Genomic DNA, 22,246 nt, shown 5'->3' with positions numbered 1-22,246 from the left:
TGGCAGTCACCAAGTTATGTTCTATCCCTATAGATTTGCCTATTCTGGACATTTCATATAAATGGAATCATACAATATGTGGTCCTTTGTTACAGCTTTCTTTCAGTTATTTTAATGCTTTCAAGGTTCATCATGTTGTAGCATATATCAGTATTTCCTTTCTTTTTATTGCTGAATAATTTTCTATTATATGGATACACCACATTTTATTTATGGATTCATCAGTTGATGACATTTGTGTTGTTTCCACTTTGGGTCTGTTATAAATAACGCTGCTATGAACATTCATGTACAAGTTTTTGTGTAGACATGTTTTCATTTCTCTTCTAGATTTTCGGAGTGGAATTGCTGGGTCATATGGCAACTTTATGTTTAACTTTGTGAGGTATTGTAAAACTCTTTTCCAAAGTGGCTACACCATTTTACATTCTTGCCAGCAGTGTATGAGAGTTCCAATTTCTCCACATCCTTGCCAACACTGTTACTATCTGTCTTTTTTAACATAGCCATCCTAGTGGGTGTGAAGTGGTATCTCATTGTAGTTTTGATTTGCATTTCCCTGATGGCTAATGATGTTGAGGAATGAGCTCAACTTGAAGTTCCAAGAAAAAGAAAAGCTTATTTGTAAGCCAAACAGGTATAAGAATTTAGGTTGAAATTGAATCTTTTCATAATAGAAATCACTAATAATGATTTTTCACATTTTTCTGACATGGAAACAATATGCAGAGGATTTAAATTGTAATTGGTAAGTTGGTTGCAAAACAGAATGACTGGAAAAATTTGAAGAATTCTATTTGATAAGAGCTGTTTTTCAATGTTGCAATACCCCTTTAAACTTCTTAATCATACTGAGGTGAAACAAGACTTTCGGAATATACACTGATACCCTTTTTATTCAAAGTCAAAATAATTCTCTTCAAAACAATAAATCATTTTGTCAATGTGGATGCAAATATTAAAGGAATATGATTTTCAGTACTTGATTTAGTTTATTGGACAACTTTGAAGTATGTTTGAAAACCCTTGGGTATGTGAACCAACTTTTTCAACTGAAAATTATATGAAATCTAGATTCAGATCAAGTGTTCTCAGTGAAAATGTGGTACATAAAAAGAGATATGCTGTAAGTTTTTTTAAAAAAAGTTTTCAAAGACTCAATACTGAAAAAAGAATGTAAATATTTCAATAATATATGTTTCATTTTTATGACATTTTGAAATGATAATATTTGGATATATTGGTTAAATAAATTATGCTATTTAAATTAATTTGACCTGTTTTCTTTTCCTCTTTATAATGATTAATTTCAGTGTTTGATCTATGTAGCTAAGGGAGACACTAGGAGCAAAATTCTGTGTATAAAAAACTACAATGAACAGACACAGTAGAGCAGGCCTTTTATCACGAAGATAGGTTATCAAAACTTGTTTGTACCTGCTGATTCACTGTTTGCTTATGCTTAGTGTAGCCCCAAATAGAGAAATCCTAATGAAGACTAGAAGTGAGTAAAATCTTTTTTTTTTTTTTTGAGATAGAGTCTTGCTCTGTCGCCCAGGCTGGAGTGCAGTGGCCGGATCTCGGCTCACTGCAAGCTTCACTTCCTGGGTTTACGCCATTCTCCTGCCTCAGCCTCCCGAGTAGCTGGGACTACAGGCGCCTGCCACCTCGCCCGGCTAGTTTTTTGTATTTTTTAGTAGAGACGGGGTTTCACCGTGTTAGCCAGGATGGTCTCGATCTCCTGACCTCGTGATCCGCCCGTCTCAGCCTCCCAAAGTGCTGGGATTACAGGCTTGAGCCACCGCGCCCAGCCTGAAGTGAGTAAAATCTTAACCAATAAGAGAGGACTTAAGACCAATTTAAGTTGTGATGCCTTAATGCTTTTGAAAATTCCCAGCCATCTACATTATTTCTTGATTCTCCAGGATACCAGATCATGGTTGAGATATGTAGACAATTACTGAAGCAAATCTTTTTAAGTAACTAAGGGATACATAAGATGAGTGTGTGTGATTATTCCCATGTTGTAGCCAGCAGGATGTAACTGAGAGGACTGAATGGGAACGCTTACTACAGACAACAATTTAGAAATTTTAGTGCAGGAGCAACTTGATTGTTAAATGAAAGATTACAAAATAGGTAATGCTATCATTTGAATATTCATCCTCTCCAAAACTCATGTTGAAATTTAATTCCCAATGTGGCAGCATTTAGAGGTGGGATCTTTAAGAGGTGACTGGGTCATAAGGGCTCTTAATTTGTTAATGAGATTAATGGGTTATCATGGAATTGGGACTGATTTTTTTTATAAGAGGAAAGATTTAAGCCAGCACACTCCTCATCTCACCATATGATGTCCCACAGCGCTTCCAGCCTCTGAAGAGAGTCCCTACCAGCAAGAAGGCTCTCACCAGACGTGGCCCTTTGACCTTGGATTTCTCAGCCTTCAAAACTGTAAGAAATAAATTTCTTTTCTTTATAAATTACCTGGTTTCAGGTATTCTATTGTGAGCAACAGAAAACAGACTAAGACAGTTAGCAAAGAATTGTCCCCTTTTAGTAACATATATGCTACTCTTAAGTATATATTTTAAATTATGTATATAAAACACACATACATATATAATATACATACGTAATAATGAGTAACACAACATTTGTAATATTAACAGTGATTATTTCTGGGAAGCAGAACTACAGGTGATTTTTATGCTTTTCTTTTTGCTTGACTGTTTAATAAATTACCTACAATGAGCATGTATCCCTTTTGTACTAAGAAAAGTCTTTTTAAAAGTATTCTAAAGACCTCCTACCTATGTAATTGAAAACTGCAGTCTTCTGAATAGAGCATAACCAGAAATGGAAGAAATTACAAAGAATAAACAATCATCACTTTCCCTTAACACACAACATAAAAATGAAAAGGACTTCCAACAAATGAAGTCTCAGTGAAATTCTCCAACAGCTACTTTGACTCAGCAGAAAAGCACATACTTTCTCTTTGTTGCTCAGCTTAAGATGCCTGATCCCAGGCTCACTGAAGCGAGGTGATACCAGACTCTCCCAGGCTCACCCAGGACACGGTTTTCGTGTAGTGCAGTGTAGCAGGTAAGGTTAAGCTTTGTGGGTCACCCCCAACTACCTCTGCTTAGGAGAACACATGAAAACTCCATTAACAAATTCTAGAAGTTTCCTACTGGGCGCTGATTTTAAACATTACTCATTCTCTAAAAACCGCAAGCATAATGGATTTCTTTGGAAAAGTAAAATGCACAGAAAATGCATTAAAGTCAGAGGTAGGTGTGGGATTCAGTTTAAGTGTCTGAAGATTTTAGATTTCTGTGACCCATTGCCCAAGTAAGCCTTTTGATTATCAAACTCTTCTCTCTTGCCTCCAAAGCTGCCCTGCTCAGTTCTGCTCTCAGAGGTATCAAGAGCTAGTACTTGGTACATTTCTGCTTGGTCAGATGCTCCCTGTTATACTTTGCCAACAAGAACACTAGGAAGGCTGTGAGAATAGAAGAAGGAGAAGGGACTTGCTCATCCACATTTGCTTACTGTTTCTGTCAGTGTCACCCCAGCAAGGATTTTTCACCCTGGCAGTGACATTTGCTCCCTCAGAGATATCAACACCAGCTGAGCAGCACCTGCTCTTCCAAGTTATTAACTTTTAACCATTTCAAGCTCTTTCCTGTGTTCCCCAGTCCTAGGGGTAGAGCAACTTGCAGCAGTTACAACCTCCGAAATATCTCAGTGTCCCCATTTTGCCTTTCTGGATCTCCAATACCAGGCTAACAATTTATTATATCAAGTTGTCTCTGTCAAAACAGCTAATGTGATTTCTGCCTCCCAACTAGACCTGACAGATACAGTCAGACAATTCAGTCTCAAAAAGGTGAAGGGTACATTATTATTACGACATATTAGGCAACTGTCCTCCCTCCTAACAGCTGAGCTCGTAATCGAGGAGACCAGACAAATACAGTTGTCCTTTGCTATCCGTGGGGGATGGTTTCCAGGACCCCTGCAGATACCAAAATCCTCAGATGCTCAAGTCCATTATCTAAAATGGTGTCATATTTGCATATAGCCTACTCACATCCCCCTGTATACTCTAAATCACCTCTAGATTACTTGTAATATCTAATACATTGTAAATGCCAGGTAAGTAGTTGTTATACTGTATTGTTTTTCATTTGTATTATTTTTTATTGTTGTATTATTATTTTTCTTTCTTTTTTCAACTTTTATGTTAGATTCAGGGGGGCACATGTGCAGCTTTGCAATGTGGGTATATTGCATGATGCTGAGGTTTGGGATATGAATGATCCTATCACCCCGGTACTGAGAATAGTATCCAAAAGGTAGGTTTTCAGCCCTTAACCTCCCTCCCTCCCCATTCTATCAGCCTCCAGTGTCTATTGTTGCCATCTTTATATCCATAAATACCCAATATTTAGTTTCCACATACAAGTGAGAAGATACAGCATTTTGTTTCCTTTTCTTGCGTTAATTCACTTCAGATAATGGATTCCAGCTGCATTCATGTTGTTGCAAAGGATATGAGTTTGTTCATTTTTATGGCTGTGTAGTATGCCATGGCATATATGTACCACATTTTCTTTATTATTATTTTTCATTGGTTTGATTTCAAGTATTTTTGACCAGAATTTTGTTGAATACACAGAGGCAGAACCCATGGATACAGAGGGCTAACCATAACTGAAGCCATGTGGATTCATAACACATACATATTACTACGAATGGCTACACAGACATTTTAAGAATAGGGGCCAGCTTGGCTGAGTGCAGTGGCTCACACCTGTAATCCCAGCACTTTGGGAGCCAAGGTGGGTCGATTACCTGAGGTCACGAGTTTGAGACCAGCCTGGCCAACATGGTGAAACCCTGTCTCTAATAAAAATACAAAAATTAGCTGGGTGTGGTGGCATGCGCACCTGTAATCCCAGCTACTCAGGATGCTGAGGTAGGAGAATCGCTTGAATCCTGGAGGCAGAGGTTTCAGTGAGCCGAGATCGTGCCACTGCACTCCAGCCTGGGAGACAGAGTGAGAGTCCATCTCAAAAAAAAAAAAAAAAAAAAGAATGGGGCCAGCTGTGGCTGGAATAATCTAAGCCACACAGCCAGTTCATGAGAAACTTCAGGAAGAAAATTAATTTAGGGGATGAGTAACATAATCTTTCAGGGAGGAGGAGGAGGAAGGAAGAAGGTCATTTCCGGTGTAGGCAATGGTATTTGCATAGGCTCTAATGGTGGAACAAATGAGTACATGGGAACTAGGACAGTAGCTCTTCATCATCAAGCTGCTCCTCAGCACTTAGAACAAAGCCTAGAACAACAGAGATGATCAATAAATATTTGGTTAATTACTGAACTCAAAGATTGAGCCAGTTTGTTTTGTTGGTGCAGAGAAGTTGAGTAATCTTGCCTTTTTAAGTCTTACTTGTGTGTGACAATTCAGAAATATAGCAGGTTCATAATAATAGGAGCCAGGATTACAGAAGAAGGTATACTTTTTCTCCTGCTTTGGGAAATGTGGTAGGGAAATGGGAAGCTTGGAGACAGCCAGGAGCTATCTCCTGAGTGCAAGCAATCTCTGGACTTCAGCACTAACTACAGAGTTGGTAAGGAAATGGAAAAAGGGGAAAATAGAAGAATCTTTAGTACCTGGATATCAATATAAGCACAAAGGAAAAGAGAAAAAGCCATTACTCTAGTCTTACGAATCTGAGAAGGGAGAAAAACTGCATATGAGTCATCCAAGCTCAGTTTTTAGATTAACATGTTGGTAGAATGTTCAAATAAAAATTGCCTATGGTCAGGAGAGGAAAATAATACTAAAAGCAAAAGTCAGGCATGGTGGTGCGTGCCTGTAATCCCACTACTCAGGAGGCAGAGACAGGAGGATTGCTTGAGCCCAGGAGCTCGAGGTTGCTGTGAGCCATGATTGTGCCACTGCACTCCAGCCTGGGCAACAGAGAAAGATCTCATCTCTAATAAAAGAATGAGAGAGAGAGGAAGGAAGGAAGGAAGGAAGGAAGGGAGGGAGGGAGGGAGGGAGGGAGGGAGGGAAAGAAAAGAGAGGGAGGGAGAGAAAGAAGAAAGAAAGAAAGAAAGAAAAAGAAAGAAAGAAAGAAAGAAAGAAAGAGAGAAAGAGAGAAAGAGAAAGAAGAAAGAGAAAGAGAGAAAGAGAGAAAGAGAGAAGAAAGAGAGAAAGAGAGAAAGAGAGAAAGAGAGAAAGAGAGAAAGAAAGAAAGAAAGAAAGAAAGAAAGAAAGAAAGAAAGAAAGAAAGAAAGAAAGAAAGAAAGAAAGAAAGGAAAGAAAGAAAGAATATATATATGGGGGTGTGTGTGTGTGTATATATATATATATGTACAACTGAGTGAATAGATGGCCAGTAGTATAAAGAGAGGAGACCCCCAAAACAGAAGACACAACTCATGTACCTAGAGGACTAATACAATTTACAATGACCAGTTATTCTGTTTGTAAACTGGGAACAAACAAACAAAACTTGTGTTTAAACCAAAGCTTGAGTGATTTAGATTAAAATTAACATTTTCTGACAATGAGAGAGGTTACAAAATCTCCTTCTCTAGACTTCCCTTGAAATGAAATTGATTCTCATGTGTCTGGAGTGGCTGTGACTGTGAACCTGAATAAACTTGTTAAAATAAAATTTATTGTTTAAGTTTCTTTCCAGCATTAAGATTTCCTAGAAGGACTTTTAGTGGTTGGTTAATTTGCTCAAAGTCACGTACAACGGGAGCCAAATATAAATCAATTCACCAAGTCTGAAGTGGATTTCATCTCAAATGGTCATGTCATGTATATCTCCTTCAAATAAATAATCAATGGAAGTGCAGCCTTTTGAATGTCTGGAGCTTCCCACTGCGATGCCCTAGACAGGACTGTCTCCAACCATCTCTGACTATTCTCACTGACCTGGAGTAGCAGAAAGAATGGACAGTTAAGACTGAGGAAACAGATGCCAACCAGCTTACTTTTCTTAAAATGACTAAAATTTGGTATTTTCTGCCATTTCCGGTCAACAAAATGCAAAGTCTCAACAATAATAATAATAAGAGTGAACATTTCTGAACCATGGCACTACTCCATGGAAGTCCCATGAAAACATTTTTTAGACATCATTTTATTTAATCTTCACAGTAGCCTACTGAGATAGATACTATCTACTATAGGTTGAACTGCAAAACCCCTTTCCCCAAAAATGCATATGTTGAAGTCTTAAAACCCAGCACCTCAGAATGTGACCTGATTTAGAAGTAGGGTTGTTGCAGATATAATTAGTTAAGATGAGTCATACTAAAGTAGGATGGGCCCCTAATCCAATATGACTTGTGTTATTATTATAAAAGAACACTGTATGAAGAGATAGACACATATACATGTTCTAGTAGAAGAGTATGAATTTTTTCAGTGATATGAAAAGATTATTTACATTATCCCTAATTCACACAGCAAAATGCATCCTTTCATTTCCAGTGGAGTACAGTTACTATAATTAAAAAATCATGGTGACCTCTTGTTACGGTTTGAATATATCTCCCTAAGTTCAAAGTTTCAAAGTGTTGGGAACTTAATACCCAAAGCAGCAGTGATGAGAGGGTGGGGCCTTTAAGAGATAATTAGGTCATGGGGGCTCCACCCTTGTGAATGGATTAATGTCTTTATTGAGGGAGTGGATGATTTATTGAGGGAGTGGCTTTGTTATAAAGGGGAGCTTCCAGAACTGTGAGCCAAATAAGCTTCTTTTCTTTATAGATTACTTGGTCTGTGATATTCTGTCATAGCAACAGAAAATGGACAAGATACCCACTATACTATCTCCAACATATACACACAAAACTTAGTTTTGAAGATTCTAGTTTGTAGTTCTAATTGGAAATAGCTGCTACTATATTTGGTAAGAAATTAGCTTTGTAGTTAAGAAAACAAAGGTTTTGTTTGGGATTATTTGGGAAGCTGGGTTTTCAGACTCCTTTTCACTGTTTTCTAATGACTAGCCATCCTAGAACTGCACTGGACCTCCCGCTGCCTCACACACATCTGGTGTTTTCTAATGCAGAGGGGAAGGCAAGGAAATACAGGCCTTTTGTTAACAGAGGAAGTTTTCCATTTTCATTGAAGGGCAGCATCCAAACAGGAGAGAGAAAAATGAAATACTACTGGGCTTATCTTCCAAATGCACATGTTTGTGACAATGCAGTGAATGTCAAGTCGGCTGTATTTAACTGGAAACAGAATCCCCTTTGAGAAGCACACTGAGATCTTGCAGAGGTAGAGAGAAAAGAAAATACAGGCTGGTTCAATAACTTAGGAAAGTGCATTGATATTGGCTTATTGTACTTACCATGGGATCAAAATCAGGAGTTTTAGCAACCTCACTCACAAGGAATACATCTTGAACAAAACTCTATGTTTTCATACTGTCATGTTTCAAAATCCCTTGGCCTCACCCTTTTGCCAATCCCAGAACAACATAATTATTAGGGTCAGCTTACTGACCACCTCCTAATTCAGAAATGCTTGTTCTCTGAGGTCTCTACTTACCTTCTGTTCACAAGCTCTTGATATATTACAACATTTAGGACTCAGTACATACCCAGCACATAAGTGGGGTAGTATCTGGGTATGATTCAAGATTTCAAAACTAAGTATTTCATGCCCATCCTTTTCCATCAGCATATTGGACATCAATATATTGAATAAGATCTAAAATTCATATATAACATACTAACAAGGGAGTGGAGAAGAGGGAGATAAAAGCAAAAGTGCAAGTTTTCCTGAGCATACCTATTTAACTGGCATATGAATAAAGGTAGCTGTCTAACAAATGAATCTTAACATTTCAATGGTATAACGTCCTAAAATTTAGTTCTCATTGACACAGCAGCCCAATATGATTGTTCCTCCTAGGCAGAAGGGGGCACTACTCCTGCAGTCATTCAGGAACCAGGATGATATAGACCCTGACAGATTTACATATGGCTTTTAAGGTCCTTGAATATCAACATCCAGCCAGTAGACAAGGGGTGGGGATGTGAAGAGGGAGAGAGAGAGAGAGAGGAGGTTTTGATGATCAGACCTTGATATAATTTGGCTCTGTGTCCCCACCCAAATCTCACCTTGAAATGTAATAATCCCCATATGTCAAGGGCTGGCCAAGGTGGGGATACTTGAATAATGGGGGTGGTTTCCTTCATGCTGTTCTCGTGATAGTGAGTTATCATGAAATCTGATGGTTTCATAAGGGGCTTCCCCCTTTGCTCGGCACTCATTCTCTCTCCTGCAGCCCTGTGAAGAGGTGCCTTTCACCATGATTGTAAGTTTCGTGAGTCCTCCTCAGCCATGCAGAACTGTGAGTCAATTAAACCTCTTTCCTTTATAAATTACCCAGTCTCGGGTATTTCTTCATAGCAGCATGAGAACAGACTAATACAGGCCTGGTACAGAGACATATATTCCATGGCTTTAAATCATCACATGGCAACACATGACTGCAAGGGAGGATAGGAAATTAGTATTTGTGCTCAAAATATAAAAATAGAGGAAGGAGGAAGAGAAAGAGGCAGCCACAGGGAGAGAGAGAACAAAGCTGTTGATCAAGCAGCAGTGTCACAATTGACCAAAAAAATGCAGATGATAAATGTGTGTCTAATCCAGGAAAGCAATATAAAACAAAAATTAAGCATTGCACACTGACTTGGAATCTCCACTCCTGAAGCACAGAGTATAAAATAGCACTCTTGTATCAGTTAGCTATTGCTGCATAACATACCACTCCAAAACTGAGTGACTTGAAAGAACATTCACTTTATTATTACAACTTACATAATAAAGGGTAGGTCATGAGTCATCTGATCTTGCCTGGACTTGCTCATGCATCTGCAAGTTGACTGGTCTGCTCATATGTCTGCAGGTCATCTGGAGACTCTATTCTAGAATGCACTAGGCTAGGAACCTTAGGGGAGAGCTCTGTTTCATGTATCTCTCATCTACCTCTTGGGACCAGTGAGATGTCCTGAGTGTATTTTTCTCACATTGATGACAGAAGTACAAAAGAGCTAGCAAAAACACAGAAAGCCTCTGGGGGCTCAAGCTCAGAACTAGCACACCATAATTCCTATCTCATTCTATTGACTAACGCAAGTCACGTGACTGAGCCAAGATTCAAAGAGTAGGGAAAGAGACTCTGTCTCTTTAATAGGAGGAACAGCAAAGGTATGAGTAAAGGACATGGATACAGAAAGAGGTGAAGAATGGAGCCATTAATGTAATCTACCACATCTCCCAATTTCAACTAAAAGTACCCTAACCGAGATTATCTGAAAGGATGCATTGATGGTTATATTTCTGATGAGAATTAGTCAATTGACTTCTAATCACTCCCAATATGCAGTCTTCACAGTAGACATACAAACAGGAAAAAAACAACTGGTGGGGAGTCAAAGCTGCCTGTCTGTTGGTAAGCATTAGTCATTCATGCTAACAGAAGTGATTGTGCAAATGATGTTGCTGGTTCAATTCTAATTAGCAAAGAACATTTTAAAGGTAGGCTTACTTTTAACTCACCCGCAACTTAGAGGAAAGGCTTTCTCTCATGGGAGAAATTTTCCTTAAGCAATTGCCACTACTGGGGTGGGAGTGAAGCAGTGTGATAATTAATTTTGTGTCAACTTGACTGGGCCATAGGGTACCCAGACATTTTGTCAAACATTATTCTGGATATGCCTGTGAGGGTGCTTTTGGATAAGATTGTCTTAATCAGTAGGCTGAGAAAGGCAGATTGCTCTTTCTAACGTGAGTGGGCCTCATTCAAGCAGTTGAAGACCTGAATAGAACAAAAAGTCAGAGTAAGCCTGATGTAAATGACGAGTTGATGGGTGCTGACGAGTTGATGGGTGCAGCACAGCAACATGGCACAAGTATACATATGTAACAAACCTGCACGTTATGCACATGTACCCTAGAACTTAAAGTATAATAATAAAAAATAATTAAAAAAATAAATAAAATAAAATAAAACTCTATCTGCATGTCACATAAAATAACAACTTAAATAGTGCCAAACTGTGTCACAGCATAGTTTAGTTCGGGATCAGTTACTACTTTCGACATCAGGGTAAGGTATCTTATGGAAGTAATAAAGAATTTCAGTAAGTAGATAATAAAGAATAATAAGTCACATAAAAAAAAAAAAAAAGTCAGAGTAAGAGGAAATTTCCCAGCAACTTCAGCTGGGACATTGGTCTTTTCCTGCCTTTGGACTTAAACTGAAAAATCAACTCCTCTTGAGTCTTGAACCTGCTAGCTTTTGAACTAGAACTTACACTGTGGGCTCTCCTGGGTCTCCAGCTTGCTGCCTACAGATCTTGGGACTTCTCAGTCTCCATAATCACATGAGTCAATTCCTTATAGTCAATCAATCAATCAATCACCTCTTGGTTCTGTTTCTCTGGAAATCCATGACTAATAAAAGCAGCAAGAAGTAAGATTCAATTGCAACTTCAGCATCCTCTGAAAGGTGCCAAGGAAATCTAAACAATACCCATGAAAAGTAAAGCTCCAGTTTGTTTTTCCCACTTGTCTAGCTTCAAAGCACCAGCAGCTATTAACATTGATCTGTCCAGACTGCATTTATAAAAATCTGTAAACAGATCAGAGGGGAAATTCAATTAGACTGTAATTTCGCAGTACTCTGAAGAACATTAGCTGGCAAGAACACTCAGGAGGGCCAATTAGAACCATCATGGCCTATCTGGTCATAGAATACAAACATGTTCTCTCTCCTTCACAAGACTTGAAGTGCTACTTGGGTAGTACATGTCTCATTTGGAGAGTTAGCATTGCTTATGTCTAGAGTTACTGATTACACATGAAGATTAGGAAATGCCTAAAGTAATTCTGTTAGCAGAACTGGACTGGAGAATAAAGCCAACTGAGTGATGCAGCTAGGATTAATGTCAGAGAGCTGGTAATATGAACTTCAACAGAGAAAGTGAGCTGTGCTCTGTTGATGGCCATTGAGAGAAGGAAAACTAGCCAGACAAAAGCAACAGGGCCAATAGCTCTCAAGAAAAGGAGAGCCCATCCTCATCTAGCCCAAGTTCAGGGTCAGTTTCTAAAACTCCAGGTTATAAAGGGAAAGGGACATTAACTCATCATGTATTATGTCATATTTGTAATATCCCTCCCTATTTTACAAATAAGTAAACTGAAACTCAGAAAAGTTAAAGAAATTGCCCAAGATCACATCAGTAGAAAGTGAGTCTCCTGGGATTCTGGTCCAGGTCCATCTGAATCCAAAGTCCATGTTCTTTCCACTACATGACACATCTTTGTGTCTAAGGAAATGAGTGAGATAAAATGAGACTAGGAGAGGCTTAGACCAAGCAAGGGAGTGAGAACTCTTGCACTGCATCAAGGGAAAATATCCTTAATTAAAAGAAAGTGTGGTTGTCAGCAAAAGCTGAAGGAAAGTATAAGAGACAGAAAAGGAGCCTGCTTATGATGAAACAAGGAAGTCCAGAAAACACTGAGGAACTGCGACACAAGAGCCACATTCTGGGGTGGTCTTCGTTAGGAAGCACGGGGTCAGAGACAGGCGGCTAATTGGGAAGATGAAGAAACACACTGAATTTGGAGGAATTCACCAAGGATAGTGGCCCTGTGTCTACTACACTCCATGGTTGAGAGAACTTGGAAATGTGACATGATGTAGCAAGCTTGGAGTTGACAAAGGTGGGACTGATGGGCTGGGTTGGCCTCCAGAAAGACTTAACTTTTACTCCAGTGACCCAGAAACAAGCAGACCACAGACGTGCTCAACATCTGGATCCAGATCCTGATTTTCCAAGAATCATGTTTTGTCTTTCTGGAATGTGCCTAAATCTCTTTCACCTCATGCTTTAGTCAGACGGGACTCTTTGCTTTTTGAAATGTCAAGCCTTTAAGCATGTTGCTCCCTCTACCACAACTGTCATTCTCCTTTCCTCACTCCCAACTCCAGCTCCAACACTGATTTAAAACTCAGCGTAACTTACTTCTTGGGGTGAACCTAAGACATGTCATTCAGATTCTCCTTCAAAGAAGCACTCATTGCCCCAGCTCCTGGGAGCACTGTCATACTAGCCTTTGGCTGGCAGCCCCTTCAGGTCATGCTTCACGAGAGCCCCCTTGCCCAAGTTCATGCTCCTTTCTGCAGTGGCCTATATCCAATGACTGATTAGTGCTGGACTATTGAAGCCTGGCCATAACTGGGACAACCATGACAAACCCTATATCCTCCAGACCTCCTCATGGAGTTTGCCACAGCTTCCCCTGGCCTGCATTGCAGTTAACTTCTCTTTTATGCACATTGCTTCCTTTCCCTCCCTTCCACAAGTGTTGATCCCACAGACACTCTTTAACAACCTGCCTACTAAACTCCATCTCAGGGTCTGCTTCTCCAGGAACGCAATCTGTGACACTTCTGGCCCTAAACCTCTATAGGCACAAGAGTTGTCAAATTGATTGGATTTCTGGAAGACCAGAAAGCTATTTAAATGTTTTGATAAACTTGTGAATGAGTGCTCTTCCCCCTATTTGTCACAAGTTCATCAAAATATTTAAATAGCTTGCTAATCCACTAGAAATCCAATAAATTTAAGAACTCCTGTGCCCATATGGGTTTAGTCAGGAAAACAGCAGCACCACATTATTACAAGTAAGAAGTTTAACATAAAAATCAGGACTCATATGAACATGGGAGAAGTTGGAGGAGTGAAGGTACGGAAGGGGCTGTAGCCAGAGGATGGAAGGTTTAAGGACTTCACCGGAAGCATTGAAGTGGGCCAAGAAGCAGAAAGTGAGGAAATCCAAGAAGCCACTATTCTGGCCACCAAAATAGGAGCTTGAAGAGAGATCTTTGAAGCCGCTGAATCAGCAAAACCCACTGCATTTCACAAAGCTGCTGTATGTTAGCTCTACAATTATACCTTGTATCTCCACCTTCCAAATTTTACAAAAATACCTGTCATCGGCAAAATTCAATCCAGAATTGCACAGGAAAGAATTTTCTGGGAAATATAGTTCCCAGCCTTAGATGGCAATAGTGCTGAGACAAGTTGACACAGAAAATCCAGCAAACTCCCCAACCAATTAGGCTTATCTGTCCAAATCTATGAGTCATGGTCTGATCTCTTTATCTCTCCCCACTTCAGGTGGCTTCAGTGCCCTTCTGTTCTCTACATAAGCCTGTTTCTGAGAAGAACCTCTGGGAAAAATAGGCATATCTGTCCTCTCCATGTACAATAGCTTTGGCTCAACCCACTGTGATCAATGTTTATGGAAAAGAGACAAAAGCCTGCAAGTGGGCTTAGGAGTGGCAGACATTAGAGGAACTAGGAATAATATGTGGCATATGGTTAGCTTTCCTGCCTTTAGACTTAATTATCCATTATAATGAGCACCTATCAACCCAGGCACACCCTACAATTGTCGCCACCATGATGCAGAATTTATTCTCTGGTATCCGAGTCAGAAAGCAAAGTAGCTCCTATGAAAATAGCCTGAAGTCCAATCCACATAAGCTTCATCCACATGAGCCTTTACCCACATTGAAGAAGGCAAACCTCAAGGCTTCTTTTGCATCATTACTATCTCTGAGGCCTTGCAGATGGGTAACGTGGAGACTATAAAACACAATTTGCTAAAATTATAACCTTACTAACTCTCTGTCCATTTGGGAAGGGGACAGATTAGCAAATGGTGAACTAAGTGGATTTTAACTCCATATATTACTGGTCCCCTGAGAACTTCTTTTTTTAAAGTTCTTCTGGGAAACAAGAATATCAGCTCTATCTGCAAAACTGAATAAAACTAAAAAAGAGGTGGTGGCAGCCTCCTTCAGTTTTCTTTCTTTTTAAATATCAAGTCACATATTTAGTGGTGGGTTTTGTTGTGTTGTATTTTCATTTTTAACTGTGCCTCAGAACCTTGCTACTCCAAGTGTGATCCTTGGACCAGCAATATCAGTATCACCTGGAAGCATGTAGAAATATAAAATCTCAGGTTCCACCCAGGACCTGCTAAATCAGAATCTGCATTTTAACATAATGACCAAGTGATTCATATGCCCTAGGAAGTAAAACTGACGGTAACGAGTAAAGTTATTAGATTTTCATATACTCAATGGCTTGCTAACAGAGATTTTTTATACCACATGGTATCCGTGCTCTAAGCCAGGGGTTTTTACTCTATGGGAGAGCAGGTGAATCCTTTGCTTTAAAACATGAGCTTAGCTATCTTGGGAACTCTTGTGATTCCATGACTCCCAACTGAAGGGCCTGATTTTCATAACTGAGGGAAATGTGACAACTTTCCCATATTCAAAATGCTTTTACTGAACTTTGGCCCCTTCCCTTCTACTTTTCGTGCTTCAGGGAGAGTCAAGGCCATTTGATTTTTCAGGAGTGGTCTATGAATGATCCCTGCATGGTCTGAGAAATCCAGAGTCCTGGAGGAAATTTCCATGTCTAGATTTAGATAATAATCACTACAGCATGTGTTCACAGTGCGGTGCTCATACCATTTTCATGCACACCTGCTCCTGGTGGGCGTGCTTTTCCTCTCAACAGCCAGCACCTGTGTGTCTTTTGTTGGCCAGCAGCTCTCCGGCTGTCATAACCTGCTCTGCCTGCGTGCATGGAAACCCAGAAATGCCTGAGAATTTATATCCCTCATCCACAGCCCTCTAACTCATGTCTGACTAAGTGGAGAGAACAAATATACTCCAGCTCCCTTGCTCACTGGATAGAAAACTCTGAAGTGTATCTACACTGTTTCCAGAACCTTGCCCGTGGTATATTACTTGATAGCATACACTTGCTTGACCTCCTTCCCTTCCTTGTCCTGCTTCTTTGGTGGTTGTTCCTAGAAACAGTTTCTACTAAATCACTTTTACATGAAGCCTTGCCTCGGGCTCTGCTTCTTGGGAACCCAACCTAAGATGGTTACTTTCTTGGCCTCCCCTATTGTATACTATGGTTTGTAATTTGAGATGAAATTTATTATTTCTATATACTTATCAAATATCCTCTCTGTAACAGGCACTGAGCTAGGGGTGGAAATATGGTAGTGATCAGGAGGGATATGGTTCCTGCCTTCAAGGAGCTTACACCTAGGCAGAGAAAAGACTCTGAAGTCTGATGAAGGTTATGATCAACTATATGATGTTATTATGCATAAGATAAAGACAAATTTATCTCACAGGAGTAGCTCAGCTTTTCTTCCTATTAAGACCTGAGAAAAATGACTTCCCCGGGGCCTCAAACAGGAGACACAGCATTTTAATTGTATACATAAAATGTAAAATTTATATCTATGCTTTTAGGGATTAAGTCAACAAATTTTTTTGAGTACCTACCTTTAGGCACTATGGAAATAAAATGAGTAAGGCATAATTCCTTGCTTCAAGGAGATAACTCACTAAGAGAGGAAAGTCAGATTCACAAAGAAATCAGTATAAAACAATCTGGTAAATGTCGTTGTCAAAATATGTCCAGTATGTTTTAGGAACACAGAGAAGTAATTACTCTTGTGAGGGTGCCAGAGAGAGGTAGTAACACTTGAGTGACTCTGTAAAGGCAGAGGTTTGTTAGGCAAAGTCACTGCAGACAGAAAGGACAAAGGTAAGGCTAGGTGGGGTAAATTGCCCTGAGATCCAAGCATGAAGTACAAGGTGAGAAGTGAGAAGAAATGAAGGTAGAGATGTAGACAAAGGGAGATAACACAGGGCCTTGAGCGACATGTTAAAACACTTGGATATCTTTGGAGGCCATCTGTTAGAAGGTTAATTTTAAGCATGGGAAGAACAATAGACACAGATTTCCATTTGAAACCAACCACCCTGCCAACATCTTAGATGACTCCAATTTAAGAAAGATCATTCAGGAGACTTATAATAATCTAGGTTTGAGATCATGTGGGCCTGCTTCAGAGATAAGGAGGAAGAGATGGATTTGAGAAATATTTAGAAAGCAAATCATTACAGCTGAAAAGCAGTATGGTTTACCTCAAAATATGTGATATAGAGGCATTACCGTTCAAAATAGAACACAAACATTGGCCCTGGGTGCACCTGAGCTCTCATATTGAATGATACATGGCATACACAGAATTTTCTCAAAACTTGGGAAGTCTGCTAGACTTGTATTCACAGATGAACCTACAAGCACAGCCCAAGGCAGGTATTGGAGATAAGAGACATCTGGGGCCAGATTTGTGAGCAGGCCTCTACTCCCTGATGAAAGAAAAGGTGCCTGGAAAAGGCCACCCCAAACAAGAAATAAGGTCAAGGCAGCTAAAATAACATAAAGTGAGCAAGTGTTGAAAAGTTCAGAAAATAACATGTTGAAATAAACATTATTTTTCCCAAAATTACTGCTAATGCATTTGCACTCTGAATGACCTTATTTAAAACAAAGATTTTTAAAGCTGCCAGATTGCCCTCCAACTAGAAGGCATGATGAAGAGACATAATTCCCTATCCCTCTGTCCTTAGCAGGTGGGTACTGAGAAATATTCAGATTTGCAAATTGATTTTTCCCCCACCTATTAGTCATCAGTGCTAATACTTTCCTGTAGCATCTTAACGTCATACTAAATTCGACAGAACCAAGGAGTTAAGAGTAGTGATTCTCAACCTTCACTGCACAGTTGAATCACCTGAGAGCTACAAAAAATAAAATACTAATGCCTGTAGCCCAACCTCACAGATTCCGATTTAATTGACCTGGCTTTGAATATCGGGATTTTTTTTCAATGTTAAAATTTTTAATTAGTAGAAATATATTTCAGACATATATTGTAGGAATAATATACCACCAAGTGGGATTCATTTCAGGAATTCAATGTTGATGTTCCTGAATATCAGGATTTTTTAAAACTCCTGTGGATACTGTTGTGCAACTAGGATTGAGAAACACTGAGTGGGACACTGGTCTCAAAATGGCCCTGGACTGGCAAAGAGGAGTAAGTACTCACTTTTTTATTCCTCAACAGTCCTGCAGAGTCTAAGTGCAGGGTGGTACTCACCTTTTTCATAGGCAAGCAGCCAGAAGACTTGAAATCTCTCTGATCAGTTTAGTTTATCCAGATGACCTTCTTCCCAGCTCCTTGAGTACCCTAGGTGTAAATTAAAGAGACAGACACACAGTATGTGTGATTTTCTCCAACAAGGAAGGGGTCTGTCAGTGAAATGGACATGTTTTCAAACACCAGAAGGGATCTCAGTGCTCTTCTCATTGCACATTGAAAGTCTAATAAAGAGCGCTGCTATATCTTGAAGAAATTACCTCATTGATTTTTGGAAGGAAAAAATCATTAAAGATAAAATGTAATGAAAACACATAGAAATATAAAGCGCTAAAACTAAATAAGGAAATATGTAAACACATTATGGCAGAGTGAGAAGGTTGGAGCTAAATATACCATTGATATCAGCGAGGATCGTGAAATTGAGGGATGATACATGTGATCACATGATATTAATGAAAATGCTGTTCAAATGATTGAATATTCACATTTCAGCGAGAAAGGTCTACCATGGGGGATAAAAGAGCCTAGGAATTCTAAGTCTACAGTGACTCTGAGTCGAAGTCAAATCAAAGAAAAAGGGCTAAATTTTATGGAGTATATCACGCTATGCCAAACATTTGATTCCTGCAACAGACCTAGGAGGTAGATATTACTAATCCAATTTTGCAGATAGGTAAACTGACATCCCATGACTATAAGAGACAAAAACTTGTAACTTTTTGATAGTAAGACACAGTACAGCATGGTGGCTAAAAGTAGGGACTTAGGTGCTCCAATGCCGAAGTTCATAGTACAATTTCCCAGCTATTTGCTTACTCTTTCCCTACCTCAGTTTATTCATCTATAAAATAGGGATAACAATAATTTCTCCCTCATAGGGTTTTGTGAGGATTAAATTAGTTAATGCCTATCCAACCACTTGGAAGGCTAAGACTGCTAAGGCTTAGAAGGATAAGCAGCATATTGTAAGTGTTACCTAAAATTATTATGGCCTGTTATCCTAAAGATAACAGGAAAAGGAATGTATTTCAAGGAGGAGGGCATACCTGTGATATAAACAAGAGAAGAAACCAAAAGTAGCCCAGAAACTCTGAGGAAATGCTAGAAAATTTAAATCATTTAGAAACAGACAAAGGGAGAAAACTAAGCAGGGATAGCCATAGCCCAAAACACTAGGGGTAGAAGTAGCTCTTTATAAGAGAGAGCCAGAGGAACTCAAACCCAGAGGGGGCACCCACAAAGAGCAGGTGTGGGCCAAGAAGTAAGAATAGAGCTGGTCAATGATGGTGCTGCATTCAGAACAGCCAGGCCAGCTGGGTGCCCTCCAGAATGCGGACAACACAGGAAAGAGATCTCAGAGATTTCTGACACCTAGCCAACTGTATTAGTCAAGTTTTCACGCTGCTGACAAAGACATACCCGAGACTGGGCAATTTACAAAAGAAAGAGGTTTAATTGACTTACAGTTCCACGTGGCTTGGGAGGCCTCACAATCATGGTGGAAGCCAAGGAGGAGCAAGTCACATCTTACATGGATGGCAGCAGGCAAAAAGAGAGTTTGTGCAGGGAAACTCTTCTTTTTAAAACCAACAGATCTCGTGAGACTTATTCACTATTGCGAGAACAGCATGAGAAAGAACTGCCTCCATGATTCAATTACCTCCCACTGGGTCCCTCCCATGGTACATGGGAATTGTGGGAGTTATAATTCAAGATGATATTTGGGTAGGGACACAGAGCCAAACCATATCACCAGCCAACACTAAGAACTGAAGTCTGAATAAAGGAACACCCTGTCTGTCCTGAGCCCCTGATTTGGGTATAGAGGTCTAAGAGAAATGCAAAATAGAGTATGAGAGAAATCCAGATTCCCAAAACAGATGTGGAGAAAATAAACCCAACCAAGGCATTGCCTCCCAGCAGGAAAATAACTAAATTACTCCACCACCCAAGTAAATCTCCCCTCATTTGGCAAAGGGAGGGTTCCTCACAGACAAGGCCACCTGACCAAGGCCCAAAACTACATGTGAATACTGGATGTCAGGAATAATATTCAAAGAAAATATCATTTACTCCAAACTGACACCAGGAGTTACACAAAATCTAAGTAGAAAAAATTGAGGAAGCTGTCAACTAAGCACTAGGCTTAGATGACTTTACAGAGGAATAACACATCTAAAGAACAGATAACTTAAACACGATTTAAATGCCTCACTGCATAAAAAGCAAGAAAACTTCCCATATTCTTTTTATAAACTAAGCCAATGTTGATATCAAAGCCCAACAAAGATTACGCAAGAAAGAAAACTAGATACTAATATCACATCTGATTTAGTAATGAAAAATTCTAAATGAAATATGGATATATGATATTCAGCAGGACAATTCTCCATTGCCAATGAAGGTTTTATAATCTACCGTATTAACTCATGTAATATTTCCTATGTGCTAGCTTTGGTTCTAAGTGCTCTCTCTCTATATATATAATATGTACAATATATATGCACATATATATATATAAATTCACTTAATCCTCAGTGAAGACCTATAAGATAGGCATTATTATTATGAGTTACAGAGAAGGAAACAGAAGCATAAGAACCTTAAGTGGCCTCCTCAAGGTGACAGAGCTAAAGAGTAGCAGAGCTAGGATTTGAACATAGGCAAGGCAGCTTAGAGCCTGTGCACTTCTCCACAATGCTATATTGCCTCTTGTTAAAAAAAATAAGGAAAATGTAATATTGTCATCTGTATAGGTGCTGAAAAGACATTTGGTGAAAGTCAACCTCCATCGAGAATTATTTTTTCTTGGCTACTTTTTTATTGTGATAAAATATACATGATATAAGATTTACCATTTTAACCATTTTTAAGTGTACACTTCAGTGACATAAGCACATTCACATGTTGTGCAGCCATCACCGCCATCCATCTCCAGAACTTTCATCAAGAATTTTTAAAAGTCAAGATCAAATATATCTATCCCACCATAATGGAGAACTAGAAACATTGTCATTAAAGTCTGAAACAAAGCCAGAGTGTCTACTATTCCTACAATTATTTACCATTGCTCTGGAGCACTGACAGCACAAAAACAGAGGAGAAAGTTAAATTAAAACTATAAAAATTGCAAAATGTTTTTATTACCATCATTTGGAGCTGGTTTCAGGATATATTTCTGAAATATGAAAGAATTAACTGCAAAACATTCATAAATAATAGTAGAATGCAAACATGTGACTAGGTCTAAAATTAATGTACACAAATAATCATCCCATTTACAAACCATAACCAATTAGAATAAATGAAAAAATACCACAATTTAAGGTAATCTTACATACATGCAAAATACCTAGAAATAAACATAACAAAGTTGTAATAGAAAACTTTCAAATGCCAGTAGAAAGTGCAAAAGAAAGTTTGAAAAATGGAAAGACAAACCATATTCTATGATTAGTAGGTTGGTTATCATAAAAATGTCAAGTGTCCCTAAGTAATGTGATCTTGTTAAGAATAACAACAGAAATTTTGTTCGCAACTCACAAGCAGAGTCTAAAGTTTATCTGGAAAAGAATAAGGCAAAATTATATATAAAAACTCAGAAAATAGACACAAATAAGAAGGAGATAGCATTACTGGACATTAAAAGATGTTATAGAGATAAAAACCATTTAAATGATCAGTGGGGCACAATAGAAGTAGACCAACTACATATGAACATTTGTTTCTGATAAAGGTGATAGTTTATAACCATGGGGAAGAGAGGGACTGTTCTTAATTTTAGTTAGGCAGTTAGGTAGCCATCTAAACAATAAAATTGGACCCACACATCACATCTTATACCAAAATAAATTCCAACTTGAAAAAATATTTTCATTTTAAAATTAAATAAAACTGAAAATTAATGGAATACCTTCATAATTTTAGGGAGAGGGTGGTCTTTCTAAATATTAAAAATCCTGGAGCCGTAAGATAAAATACTGGGAAAATCTATAACCTAATTTTTTGTTTGAAGTCTGCTTAGCAGAAACCACCACAAGCAAAGCCAAAAGACAAATATCAACTTGGGAAATTATCTGCAATTCATACTGTAAAATGCTAATTTATTTAAAATGTAAAAAT

The sequence above is a fragment of the Macaca thibetana genome, chromosome X (assembly GCF_024542745.1).
Source record: "Macaca thibetana thibetana isolate TM-01 chromosome X, ASM2454274v1, whole genome shotgun sequence".
In the NCBI taxonomy this organism is placed as follows: domain Eukaryota; kingdom Metazoa; phylum Chordata; class Mammalia; order Primates; family Cercopithecidae; genus Macaca; species Macaca thibetana.
The sequence above is the reverse complement of the archived record's forward strand: the minus strand, read 5'-3'. Positions refer to the sequence as shown.